Source organism: Durio zibethinus, chromosome 2, assembly GCF_047325235.1.
Source record: "Durio zibethinus cultivar Kanyao isolate XHJ-2024 chromosome 2, ASM4732523v1, whole genome shotgun sequence".
Taxonomy (NCBI): Eukaryota; Viridiplantae; Streptophyta; class Magnoliopsida; order Malvales; family Malvaceae; genus Durio; species Durio zibethinus.
The window spans coordinates 20,689,451-20,704,237 of NC_143163.1; positions in this window are offsets into that span (position 1 = coordinate 20,689,451).

Here is a 14,787-nt window from a genome sequence, read left to right on the forward strand (position 1 = left end):
CTAGGCATATGGAGTTCATTCCCAGTCTATGATCGGACCGGCAGTGGGATCGGCAGCAGCACGCAGAGGGGGATTGAGCCGATCCTCAGCTTGCGCATTCTGCCTCTTTGACTGATTGAATGCCCGCACGCTCGTTTCATGGGTTGACTTAGGCATACGAAGTTCATTCCCAATCTAAGCCCCAATTGGATCGAGGGACCCGCAGTAGGATCGACAGCACGTAGAAGGGGATCAGGCCGATCCTCGGCTTGCATATTCTAGCTCTTCGATCGGCTGAGCACTCGGATGCTCGTTTCATGGGTTGACATAGGCATACGCAGTGCATTCCTGGTCTCGACCAACCATGGGCCAGAGGCTATCGATAGCGTTTGGGGTAACAACCGAGGGGGACCAGCAGTGGGATCCTTGGTCGGCTTGTGCATCCCACATTCAGCGGTTGGTTTGGTGCCCGCACGCTTATTTCGAGGGCCGACCGGGGTTCGACATATGCCGATGGTGGTTGAGGCAATCGTCCGCACCATGGCTTAGCATGTGCTAATGGTGTTCGATGCAACCACCTGCACTAGGGGCCATGTTGTGCTGATGGGGATCGAGGCAACCGCCCGTACCAGGGCCCAGCTTGTGCCGATGACAGTCGAGGCAAGTACCTATACCAAAAGGCAACCTGTGCCAATGATGGTCGATGCATGTGCCATCACCATACGCCATCATGTGCCATTGATGGTCGAGGCCTTGGCTGAATTTCAATTTTGAGTCGCGATGCACATGTTAGGCTCGAGCATGTGCTGGTGCCACATTTTTTTCGCCCAGGTCACCATCGTCAGAGCATCACCAGAGAACCTAACCGACTGCATAGGGGTTTCAATGATTAGGGGGGCCGAGGGGTGTACGCACATGATGTATGATGGGTGCTGGTACTTGACCCTTATATTTGCCCCCTATCCCTCATCAAACCTCGAGAACTCACACCCCCTTAAAGAGCATTTGAGATTTTATAGGTTTGCTCCAAGTAGCCATTAAAGTGTCTGAAATGGGGACATTTTTTTCAAAAAGGTCACAAAATCTTCTCCACTTCAAGTTTTTAGCTGAATTTTTTTGTGCATGCCAACAAAAATACAAGGATCATGTCTGCTAAATTTAAGGCCAAAACTCCTTCTTAAAAAATTTTAAAAAATCTTGAATCGTAAAAAGTTTCAAAAATCATGAAAAATAGAAAACGGGTCATCTTGCCATGAAACTTCACATGAAGGCTTAGGGGACCGTTGTATGAATTTACAAGCCTTAAAAATGGCATTGGCATGGTAGAGGGGGACTGGACTGATCCACGGCTTGGGCATTATACCTCTCCGACCAGCTCAGTGTCCGCACGCTCGTTTCATGGGTTGACTTAGGCATACGGAGTTCATTCCCAGCCTAAGCATACGAAGTTCATTCCCAGTCTAAGATTGGACCGACAGCAGCACGTAGAGGGGGATCGGGTCAATCCTCGGCTTGTGCATCCTGCCTCTCCAGCTGATTGAGCACCCGTACGCTCGTTTCATGGGTTGACTTAGGCATACAGAGTTTATTCCTGGTCTAAGCCCCAATCAGACCGATAGTACACAGAGGGGGATAGGATCGATCCTCGACTTACGTATTCTGGCTCTCCGACCGACTGAACGCCCGCACGTTCGTTTCATGGGTTGACTTAGGCATACGTAGTGCATTTCCGATCTTGACCAACCAAGGGCCAAAGGCTATCGATGGCATTTAATGCAGCAACCGAGGGGGACTAGCAACGGGATCCTTGGTCGGCTCATGCATCCTACCCCTTGTGGTTGGTTCGGTGCCCGTACGCTCATTTCGAGGGCAAACCGAGGCTCGGCATGTACCGATGGTGGTCGAGGTAACTGCCTGCACCATGGCCTAGCATGTGCGGATGGTGTTCGATGCAACCGCCAGCACTAGGGGCCATCTTGTGCCGATGGTGGTCGAGGCAATCGCCCGCACCAAGGGCCGGCATGTGTCGATGGTGATCGACGCAACCACCTGTACCAAGGCCCAGCTTGTGCCAATGGTGGTCGAGGCAAGTGCCTGTACCAAAGGGCAACCTGTGCCGATGATGCTCGATGCATGTGCCGTCACCATTTTTTTTCGCCCGTGGCATCATCGTCGGAGAACCTGACCGACGGCATTAAGGGTTTCGACGATTGGGGGGGTTGGGGGTCGTGTGCACATGATGTACGATGGGTGCTGGTACTTGGCCCTTATATTGGCCCCTTATCCCTCATCAAACCTCGAGAACTCACACCCCCTTAAAGAGCATTTGAGATTTTATAGGTTTGCTCCCAGTAGCCATTAAAGTGTCTGAAATGGGGACATTTTTTTCAAACAGTCACAAAATCTTCTCCACTACGAGTTTTTAGCTGATTTTGTTTGTACGTGCCAACAAAAATACAAGGATCACATCTACCAATTTTGGGGCCAAAACTCCTAAAAAATTTTTAAAAAATCCCGAACCGTAAAAAGTTTAAAATATCGTGAAAAATAGAAAACGGGTCGTCTTGCAACGAAACTTCACATGAAGGCTTAGGGGACCATTGTATGAATTTACAAGCCATAAAAATGGCATTGGCATGGCAGAAATATGAAGATGTGCCTGAACCCACCTACCACTCGATCGATCCACGGCTTGTGCATCCCGCCTCTCCGACCGGCTAAGCACCCGCACGCTCGTTTCATGGGTTGACTTAGGCATACGTAGTGTGTCATGGGCTCCGACCTTTGACTCAGAATCCGTGCTACCTTAGGTTTGGAATCTTCTCGTTTATGCCTAATTCAGCCTAAAACACAAGCGTGTGGGTACTAGAACAATGGGAAGGGCTAATTACGCAAGTTAAAGAAAAATAGGATAACAAGACAGAATTTTGGAAATGCTCTTGTATTCACTGAAACAAAAGTGTTTGATGATGTACAAATGAGGGTGGAGTAGCCCTCTATTTATAGTTGAGGCTCCAGCTACAACTTAATGGCAATATCCCTAGAATAAAGGCTAAAATCATGGGATTACAATCAATCAGGATGCTAACTCCTGATTTTCAGGTCAACCAATTCTGCCAGGATGCTCTTGCTAATCTTGCCTGCTTCTAGAAGCTTCCCTTGCATGTCCAGCAACTTGAGCCCTTCTGGATGTGGTGCAGGTAGCTTATATGCCAAGCCTTGGTCTCATGGACTGGCCTGCAAGTTGGGCGGGCGTTTTGAACTCGTTTGCTAGGCTTTGCGCACAGATACCCGCCAGCACACCTAGTCTACGGGCCTCAACCTCTGGCTTGCCTACTGGTCCACTTGATGTGCTTGGCACACCAGCCCAGGGCGTGACATTCTCCCTCACCTAATTGTGCAATGCCCTCATTGCGTCTTTTGCATGGTACTACCTGATCTGGTCCTTGAACTGCCATAAGTCCTCTACTGGTTCCCAGCTCACCTCACTGTCTAGAAGTCCCTTCCAGCACACCAAGTACTCATGTCTTGGTTGATAGTTCTTCCATCTCACCTCTCGGTCAGCTATGATGCTATGGACCTCCTTCTCATATAAGGCCCTTGCTCCCAATGGCACACGCTTCGACTCTACCCATCCTAGATCTCCCTCATCCTCATGGAACGGCTTGAGCATGCTTACATGGAACACTGGGTGTACCTTCGGCTTAGGTGTCATATCCAGCTTGTAGGCAACCTCTCCTACCCTTTTGACTACTCGGAAAGGTCCCTCATACCTTCGGACTAGGCTTTTGTGCAGCCCCCTATGGCGTACAATGGGATGCAGCTTCACCAACACTAAGTCTCTAACCTGGAACTGCACATCCCACCTCTTCTGGTCTGTCCACTTCTTCGACCTCTTGGCCGCCTTGTGTAGACAAACTCTGGCCAAGTCAGTTTGCTCCTGCCATGCCTTGGCAAACTTATATGCTACTGGACTCAGCCCTATATAACCTGCAGCAATCGAACCGGGTGTTAGTGGTTGTTGCCTTGTCACACCCTCAAATGGGCTCTAGTTTATTGCCTCGCTCCTTTGCAAGTTGTAGGAAAACTATGCAATATCTAGCAGCTTTGGCCAGTCCCTTTGTGTGGCACTCACATAGTGCCTGAGGTAGACCTCTAATAGTCCATTCACTCATTCTATCTGCCCATCGGTCTGTGGATGCATGCTGTTGGAAAAGTTCAAGTCTAACCCCAACGGCTTGAACAACTCAGTCCAGAACTTACCTGTGAACCACCCATCCCGATCACTAACAATGGTCCTCGACACTCCCCAGTACTTAACCATGTTTTTCAGGGACAATCGAGTTACCTCTTAAACTGGGCACTCCTTGGTTGCTGGAATGAAGATTCCATACTTGGAAAACCTGTCCACCACTACCATGATGCTTCCAAACCCTTCTGCTTTAGGTAGACCGACTATAAAGTCCAGAGAAACACTCTCTCATGGTCGCTCTGGCACTGGCAATGGCTCCAAGAGACCGCCTGGTTTCTTGAGCTCTACCTTGTCCTGTCGGCACACAAGACAAGTCTTCACATAGGCCTCCACATCAACCCTCATGTGCGGCCAGTAGTATCGGTCTTTGATCAGTGCCAAGGTGCGGCTCACTCCGGGGTGTCTAGCCCACCTTAAATCATGGCATTCTTGCAAAACTTCCTTACGGAGCTTCTCGTGCTGTGGCAGAAACAATCTACTGCCCCTGGTGTACAACAAGCCATCCTGGAACCAAAACTGCCTAGTCTTACCTTGCTGGGCGTACTCCATCAAAGCCTTGGCTGTAGGATCATGCGTAAGTCCCTCATCGATGTTCGGCACCAGTGACCCCTTTAGTTGGCTAATGGTAGTAAGGTTAGCCTTTCTACTCAGGGCATCTGCCACTAGGTTCACCCATCCTAGCTTGTACTCCATCTGGAAATCAAATTTTGTAAGAAAATCTTGCCATCTCACCTGCTTAGGGGATAGCTTCTTCTGTATTTGGAAGTAGCTGGTCGCCACATTGTCTGTCCTCACCACGAACCTTGACCCCAACAGGTAATGGCGCCAAGTACGCAAGCAGTGCACCACTGCAGTCATCCCTTCTCTTGGATCGTGTACCTACGTTCAGTCTCATTCAGCTTTCTGCTCTCAAACGTGACTGGACGTCCCTCTTGCATCAACACGCCCCCTATGGCAAAGTCTAATGCATTTGTATGTACCTCATACGGCTTGGCATGGTCTGGCAAGGCCAAGACTGGCTCTTCGGTCACAGCCCACTTTAACCTGTCAAAGGCTTCCTGGCACCCTGCACTCCACTCCTATGCTCTCCCTTTCTTGAGCAAGTCAGTCAATGGCGTGGCTATTGCTGAGTGACGTTTGATGAAGCGCCTATGTAGTTAACCAGCCCAAGGAACAATCTCAACTCAGTGACCTTGGTTGGCGGTTGCCACTTCAGGATGACGTGTATCTTGCCTTTATCCATGCATATCCTGCCACCTCCCACTATGTGGCCAAGGAACGGGATCTCCTACTGGGTGAATGAGCACTTCTCCCTCTTGACAAATAGCTTGTGCACCTGTAACACCTCAAACACCTGTCTCAAGTGGTCTACATGCTCTCCCAAAGTCTGGTTGTAGATCACAATGTCATCCAAATAAACCATAACAAACCGATCAAGGAATGACTGAAGTACCTTGTTCATAAGGGTACAGAATGTTGCTGTGGCATTCGTGAGTCCGAAAGGCATCACCAAGAACTCATACGAACCATACCGAGTGACACATGTTGTCTTTAGCTCATCTCCCTCTCTGATCTTGACTTGATAGTAGCCCGACCTCAAATCCAACTTGGTGAACCACCTTGCGCTTTCAAGTTGATCGAACAAGTTCGCAATGAGTGGGATGGGGTACTTGTTCTTGATGGTCAGCTTGTTCAAAGCCTGGTAGTCTATGCACAGCCACAACAACCCATCATGCTTTCGCTGGAATAGAACTGGTGCACTATAGGGTGCCTTTGATGGCCTGATGAACCTAGCATCAACTAACTCTTTGAGCTGCTTCCTCAACTCCTCCAACTCTGGTGGAAACATTCGGTAAGGGGCTCTAGCTGGTGGCTTGGCCTCGGACACCAGCTCGATCTTGTGGACCACCTCCCTCTTAGGTGGTAGCTTGCTAGGCAGCTTTGCGGGCATCACATCATTAAAAGTCTTCAGCACCTTTAGCACCTCCAAGGGTGACTTGGTCTCCTTGTCCCTTGGCTCATCATATTTCAGGGCTGCCAAGAAGGTGTCTTATTGTCTGCTTACTGCCTTGGCAAATTGGATGGCTAACACCACCCGCGACCTAACTCCAGACCCTCTTCTCAATGGTACTAGGCATTGGCACGGTGCGTCCAAGATGCAAACATAATCAATAAAAGGCACAAGGAGGGCGTTAATCCGAACAAGGAAATCCAACCCAATCACAAACTCATAGTCGTCAAGGGGTATTACCTCTATGGTCTCCTTGCCTTTCTAGTCTCCAAGCTACAACTCCACTCCCCGTGCTACTCCAATGACTGAAACCTCCTTGGAGTTCACCATTTTGATGGTACCAGTCCCTTTCTGCACCTTTAGTCTGAGCTTTCGAGCTCCATTACCTAAAATAAAAAGATGTGAGGCACCTGTGTCCACCAATGCACTCACCTTCTGACCCACAACCATCAGATCTGCAAACATCAAGCCCTTTGGCTTGCGGCTCCCCTTACTCTAGACAACATTGAGCACGAACGACCCAAGCTTTGCTGCCCCTAATTTTGGCTCCTCGTCAGACTCCTTGTCTACAGTAGACAGCTTACCCTTCTGCGGGCAATTGCATGCTATGTGGCTCCCTCCACATAGGTAACATGCTAGTGGCTCTCGGTCCCCCTTTGCTTTCCACTTGCCTGCTGGTGGCTTCCTCTCGCCATCCTTGGTTAAACGGTCTGACGAGGAGCCCCCGGCTTGCGCATTATGCCTCTCTGGCCTGCTCAGCGCCCGCATGCTCATTTCATGGGTTGACTTAGGCATACGGAGTTCATTCCCAGTCTAAGCATACAGACTTCATTCCCAGTCTAAGATCAGACTGACAGTAGCACGTAAAGGGGGATCGAGCCAATCCTTGGCTTGCGTATCCTACCTCTCCGACCGGCTGAGCGCCCACACGCTCGTTTCATGGGTTGACTTAGGCATACGGAGTTCATTCTCAGTCTAAGCCCCAATCGGACAAAGGGACCCGTAACGGGATCGACAACACGCATAAGGGGATCGAGCCGATCCTCGAGTTACGCATTTTGGCTGTCTCATCAGCTAAGTACCCGCACACGCGTTTCATGGGTTGACTTAGGCATACGTAGTGCATTCTCGATCTCGACCAACCAAGGGCCAGAGGCTATCGACAGTGTTTGGGGTAACAACCGAGGGGTACCAATACGGGATCCTTGGTCGACTCGTGCATCCCACCCCCAACGGTCGGTTCGGTGCCCACACGCTCATTTTGGGTCGACCAAAGCTCAGAATGTGTCGATGGTGGTCGAGGCAACCGCCCACACCATGGCCCAGCATGTGCTGATGGTGTTCGATGCAACTGCTCGAACCAGAGGCCATCTTATGCCGATGGTGGTCGAGGTAATTGCCCGCACCAAGGGCCGGCATGTGTTGATGGTGATCAAGGCAACCGCCCGCACTAGGGCCCAACTTATGCCGATGGCAGTTAAGGCAAGTGCCTGTACCAAAGGCCAGCCTGTGTCGATGATGGTCGATGCATGCGCCATCACCATGCACCATCATGTGCCATTGATGGTCGAGGCCTTGGTTGAAGTTTGATTTTGAGCCACGGTGCACATGCTGGGCTCAGGCATGTGCTGGTGCCACATTTTTTTCGCCCAGGGCACCATCGTTGGAGCATCATCAGAGAACCTAACTGGCGGCATTGGGGGTTCCGATGAGTGAGGGGGCCGGGGGCGTACGCACATGATGTGCGATGGTGCTAGTACTTGGCCCTTATATTGGCCCCCTATCCCTCATCAAACCTTGAGAACTCACACCCCCTTAAAGAGCATTTGAGATTTTATAGGTTTGCTCCCAGTAACCATTAAAGTGTCTGAAATGGAGACATTTTTTTCAAATGGTCACAAAATCTTCTCCACTTCGAGGTTTTAACTGAATTTTTTTGTGCGTGCCAACAAAAATACAAGAATCATGTCTACCAAATTTAGGGCCAAAACTCCTTCTAAAAAAATTTTAAAAAAATCCCGAACTGCAAAAAGTTTCAAAAATCATGAAAAATAGAAAACGGATCGTCTTGCCACGAAACTTCACATGAAGGCTTAGGGGACCATTGTATGAATTTACAAGCCATAAAAATGGCATTGGCATAGCAGAAATATGAAGATGTGCCTGAACCCACCTACCAATCGATTGAGCCATGGCTTACGCATCCCGCCTCTCGGGCCGGCTAAGTGCTCGCACGCTCGTTTCGTGGGTTGACTTAGGCATACATTGTGCGCTCCCAGTCTAAGATCGGACCGGATTGAGGGTTGCAGCAGTAGGACCTGCAGTGGGATCGACAGCATGCAAAAGGGGATCGGACCGATCCCCATCTTGCGCATTATGCCTCTCCGGCCTGCTCAGCGCCCGCACACTCATTTGTTGGTTGACTTAGGCATACGAAGTTCATTCCCAGTCTAAGCATACGGAGTTCATTCCCAGTCTAAGATCGGGCTAGCAACAGCACGTAGAGGGGGGTCGGATCGATCCTCAGCTTGCGCATCTTGCCTCTTCGATCGACTGAGCGCCCACACACTCGTTTTGTGGGTTGACTTAGGCATACGGAGTTCATTCCCGATCTAAGCCCCAACTAGATCGAGGGACCCGCAACGGGATTGACAGCACGTAGAGGGCGATCGGGCAGATGCTCGACTTGTGCATTCTGGCTCTCCGACCAACTGAGTGCCCGCACACTCATTTCATAGGTTGACTTAGGCATATGTAGTGCATTCTCGATCTCAACCAACCAAGGGCCAGAGGCTATCGACGACATTTGGGGCAACAACCGAGGGGGACCAGCAGCAAGATCCTTGGTCAGCTCGTGCATCCTACCCCCAGCGATCGGCTCGATGCCCGGATGCTCGTTTTGGGGAACGATCGGGGTTCAGCATATGCCGATGGTGGTTGAGGCAACAGCCCACACCATGGCCCAGCATGTGCCGATGGTGTTCGATGCAACCGCCCGCACCAGGGATCATCTTGTGTCGATGGTGGTCAAGGCAATCACCCGCACCAAGAGCCGGCATGTGCCGATGGTGATCGAGGCAACCGCCCACACTAAGGCACAGCTTGTGTTGATGGTGGTCGAGGCAAGTGCCCGTACCAAAGGGCAGCCTGTGCCGATGATGATCGATGCATGTGCCATCACCATGTGCCATCATGTACCATTGATGGTCGAGGCCTTGGCTGAAGTTCGATTTTGAGCCACGGTGCACATGTTGGGCTCGGGCATGTGCTGGTGCCACATTTTTTTTGCCTAGGGCACCATCATCGGAGCATCACCAGAGAACCTACCAGGCGGCATTGGGGGTTTTGGTAATTAGGGGGCCGGGGGGTGTACGTACATGATGTGCGATGGGTGCTGGTACTTGGCCTTTATATTGGCCCCCTATCCCTCATCAAACCTCGAGAACTCACACCCCCTTAAAGAGTATTTGAGATTTTATAGGTTTGCTCCCAGTAGCTATTAAAGTGTCTAAAATGGGGACATTTTTTTCAAACGGTCACAAAATCTTCTCCACTTCGAGTTTTTAGCTAAATTGTTTTGTGGGTGCCAACAAAAATACAAGGATATCCTCTACCAAATTTTGGGCCAAAACTCCTAAAAAAATTTTAAAAAATCTCGAACCGTAAAAAGTTTCAAAAATCATGAAAAATAGAAAACGAGTCATCTTGCCACGAAACTTCACATGAAGGCTTAGGGGACCATTGCATGAATTTACAAGCCATAAAAATGGCATTGGCGTGGCAGAAATATGAAGATGTGCCTGAACCCACCTACCACTCGATCGATCCACGGCTTGCGCATCCCACGTCTCCGATCGGCTAAGTGCCCGCACGCTCTTTTGTGGGTTCACTTCGGCATACGTAGTGCGCTCCCAGTCTAAGATCGGACTGGACTGAGGGTTCCAACAGTAAGACCTGCAGCGGGATCGATAGCACGCAGAGGGGACCGGGTCGATCCCCGGCTTGCGCATCCTGCCTCTCTGGCTGGTTGAGCACCCGCACGCTCATTTCATGGGTTGACTTAGGTATATGGAGTTCATCCCCAGTCTAAGCATACGAAGTTCATTCCCAGTCTAAGATTCAACCGGATCGAGGGTTGCAATAGCAGGATCGGTAGCACGCAAGGGGGACCGGGCCAATCCTCGGCTTGCGCATTCTCCCTCTCCGACCGGCTGAGCGCCTGTACGCATGTTTCATGGGTTGGCTTAGGCATACGGAGCTCATTCCATGTCTAATCCCCAGCCAGACCGAGGGTTGTTGTAGCGAGACCGGTAGCACGCAGAGGGGGATCGGGCCGATCCTCGAGTTGTGCATTATGCCTCTCCAGTCGGCTGAATGTCGCACGCTCATTTCGTGGGTTGTCTTAGGCACACAGAGTTCATTCCCGATCTAAGCATATGGAGTTCATTCTCAGTCTAAGATCGGATCGACAGCAGCACGCAGAGGGGGATCGGGTTGATCCTCGACTTGCGCATCCTGCCTCTCCAACTGGCTGAGCACCCGTACGCTCCTTACGTGGTTGACTTAGGCGTACGGAGTTTATTCCTGGTCTAAGCCCCAACTGGACCAAGGGACCCGTAGCGGGATCGATAGCACATAGAGGGGGATCAGGCCGATCCTTGGCTTGCACATTCTGGCTCTCCGACCGACTGAGCGCCCGTATGCTCATTTCATGGGTTGACTTAGGAATATGTAGTGTATTCCCTGGCACGAAACTTCACATGAAGGCTTAGGGGACCATTGTATGAATTTACAAGCCATAAAAATGGCATTGGCCCGACAGAAATATGAAGATGTGCCTAAACCCACCTACCACTCGATCGATCCACGGCTTGCGCATCCCGCCTCTCCGACCAGCTAAGTGCCCGTACGCTCGTTTCATGGGTTGACTTAGGCATACGTAGTGCACTCCCGGTCTAAGATCGAATCGGACTGAGGGTTGCGGTAACAGGACCCACAACAGGATCGCCAGCATACAGAGGGGATCGGGTCAATTCTCGGCTTACGCATCCTGCTTCTCTGGCCGGCTAAGCACCCTCGCGCTCTTTTTTGTGGGTTGACTTAGGCATACGGAGTTCATCCCCAGTCAAAGCATATGGAGTTCATTCCCAGTCTAAGATCGAATCAGACCGAGGGTTGCGACAGCAGGTCTAGCAGCAAGATCAGCAGCACGTAGGAGGGCCTCGAGCCGTTCCCCAGTTTGCGCATTCTGCCTCTCCGGTCGGCTAAGTGCCCGCACACTCGTTTCATGGGTTGGCTTAGGCATACGGAGCTCATTCCCAATCTAAGCATACGGAGTTCATTCCCAGTCTAAGATCGGACCGGTAGTAGCACGCAGAGGGGGACCGGACCGATCCTTGGCTTGCGCATCCTGCCTCTCTGGTCAGCTGAGTGCCCGCACGCTCATTTCGTGGGTTGACTTAGGCATACGGAGTTCATTCCATGTCTAAGCCCCAGCCGGATCGAGGGTTGTGGCAACAGGACCGGCAGCACGTAGAGGGGGACTGGGCCGATCCCCGACTTGCGCATTATGCCTCTCTGACCTGCTCAACGCCCGTGCGCTCGTTTCGTGGGTTGACTTAGGCATACGAAGCTCATTCCCAGTCTAAGCATACGGAGTTCATTCCCAGTCTAAGATCAGACCGACAGTAGCACGCAGAAGGGGACCGAGCTGATCCTCGGCTTACGCATCTTACCTCTTTGATCGGCTGAGCGCCCGTACGCTCGTTTTGTGGGTTGACTTAGGCATACGAAGTTCATTCTTGGTCTAAGCCCCAACCGAACTAAGGGACCTACAGTGGGATGAACAGCACACAGAGGCGGATCGGGTCGATGCTCGACTTGCGTATTCTAGCTCTCCTCCCGGCTGAGTGCCCGTATACTTGTTTCGTGGGCTGACTTAAGCATACGTAGTGCATTCCCAGTCTCGACCAACCAAGGGCCAGAGGCTATCGACGGCATTTGGGGCAACAACCAAGGGGGACCAGCAGCGGGATCCTTGGTCGACTCACGCATCCCGACCCCAGCGGTCAGTTTGGTGCCCGCACACTCATTTCAGGGGCCGACCAGGGCTCGGCATGTGCCGATAATGGTCGAGGCAACTGCCTGCACCACGTCCCAGCATGTGCCACTGGTGTTCGATGCAACCGCCCGCACCAAGATCCGGCATGTGTCGATGGTGATCCCCGGCTTGCGCATCCTACCTCTTTGGTCGACTGAGCGCCTGTACGCTCGTTTCGTGGGTTGACTGAGGCATACGGAGTTCATCCCCAGTCTAAGCATACGGAGTTCATTCCCAATCTAAGATCGAATCAGACTGAGGGTTGCGGTAGCAGGACCAACAGCAGGATCGGCAGCACGTAGGGGGGCCCCTAGCCGTTCCTCGGCTTGCACATTCTACCTCTCCGATCGGCTGAGTGCCTGCACACTTGTTTCATGGGTTGGCTTAGGCATACAGAGTTCATTCCATGTCTAAGCCCCAGCCGGACTGACGGTTGTGGTAGCGGGACCGACAGCATGCAGAGAGGGACCAGATCGATCCCTGGCTTGCGCATTGTGCCTCTCCGATCGGCTCAGTGCCCGCACGCTCGTTTCATGGGTTGATTTAGGTATACGGAGTTCATTCCCAGTCTAAGTATACGGAGTTCATTCCCAGTGTAAGATCGAACTGACAGTAGCACGTAGAGGGGGATCGGCAGCACGTAGAGGGGGACCGGGCCGATCCTCAGCTTGTGCATTCTGGCTCTCCGACCGATTGAGCCACCGCACGCTCGTTTAATGGGTTGACTTAGGCATATGTAATGCATTCCCAGTCTTCACCAACCAAGGGCAAAAGGCTATCGACGGTGTTTGGTGTAACAACCGAGGGGCACCAGCAGCGGGATCCATGGTCGACTCATGCATCCTAACCCCAACGGTCGGTTAGGTGCTCGCACGCTCATTTCGAGGGCCGACCGAGGCTCGGCATGTGCCGATGGTGGTCGAGCCAACCCCTCGCACCACGGCCCAACATGTGCCGATGGGCTTCGATGCAACTGTTCGCACTAGGGGCCATCTTGTGCCAATGGTGGTCGAGGCAACCGCCTGCACCAGGGCCCAGCTTGTGCCGATGGCGGTCGAGGCAAGTGCCCATACCAAAGGGCAGCCTTTACCGATGATGGTCCATGCATGTGCCATCACCATGTGCCATCATGTACCATTGATGGTCGAGGCTTTGACCGAAGTTCAATTTTGAGCCATGGTGCACATGCTGGGCTCGAGCATGTATTGGTGCCACATTTTTTTCGCTCGGGGCACCATCACCGGAGCATCGTCGGAGAACCTAACCGGCGGTATTGGGGGTTCTGGCGATTAGGGGCGCCGAGGGTGTGCGCACATGATATGCTGGTACTTGGCCCTTATATTGGCCCCCTATCCCTCATCAAACCTCGAGAACTCACACCCCCTTAAAGAGCATTTGAGATTTTATAGGTTTGCTCCTGGTAGCCATTAAAGTGTCTGAAATGGGGACATTTTTTTCAAACAATCACAAAATCTTCTCCACTTCGAGTTTTTAGTTGAATTTTTTTGTGCATGCCAACAAAAATACAAGGATCGCGTCTACCAAATTTGGGGCCAAAACTCCTTCTCAAAAATTTTAAAAAATCTCGAACCGTAAAAAGTTTAAAAAATCATGAAAAATAGAAAACGGGTCGTCTTGCCACGAAACTTCACATGAAGGCTTAGGGGACCATTGTATGAATTTACAAGCCATAAAAATAGCATTGTCATGGTAGAAATATGAAGATGTGCCTAAACCCACCTACCACTCGATCGATCTACGGCTTACGCATCCTGCCTCTCCGACCGGCTAAGTGCCCGTACGTTCATTTCGTGGGTTAACTTAGGCATACGTAGTGCGCTCCAGTTTAACATTGAATCGGACCGAGGGTTGTGGTAGCAAGACCCACAGCGGGATTGGCAGCATGCGGAGAGGATCGGGTCGATTCTCGGCTTGCGCATCCTACCTCTCTGGCCGGCTGAGCACCCTCACGCTCGTTTCTTGGGTTGACTTAGGCATACGGAGTTCATCCCCAGCCTAAGCATACGAAGTTCATTCCCAGTCAAAGATCAGATCGAACTGAAAGTTACGGTAGTAGGACCAGTAGCAGGATCGACAGCACACAGGGTAGGATCAGGCCGATCCCCAGCTTGCACATTCTGCCTCTCCGGTCGGCTGAGTGGCCGCACACTTATTTCATGGGTTGGCTTAGGCATACGGAGTTCATTCCATGTCTAAGCCCCAACTGAACCGAGGGTTGTGGCAACGTGACCGACAGCACGTAGAGGGGGACCGGGTCGATCCCCAGCTTGTGCATTATACCACTTCGGTCGGCTCAGCGCCCGCACACTCGATTCATGGGTTGACATATGCATGCGAAGTTCATTCCTAGTCTTAGCATACGGAGTTCATTCCAAGTCTAAGATCGAAGCAGTAGCAGCACGCAAAGTGGGATTGGATCGATCC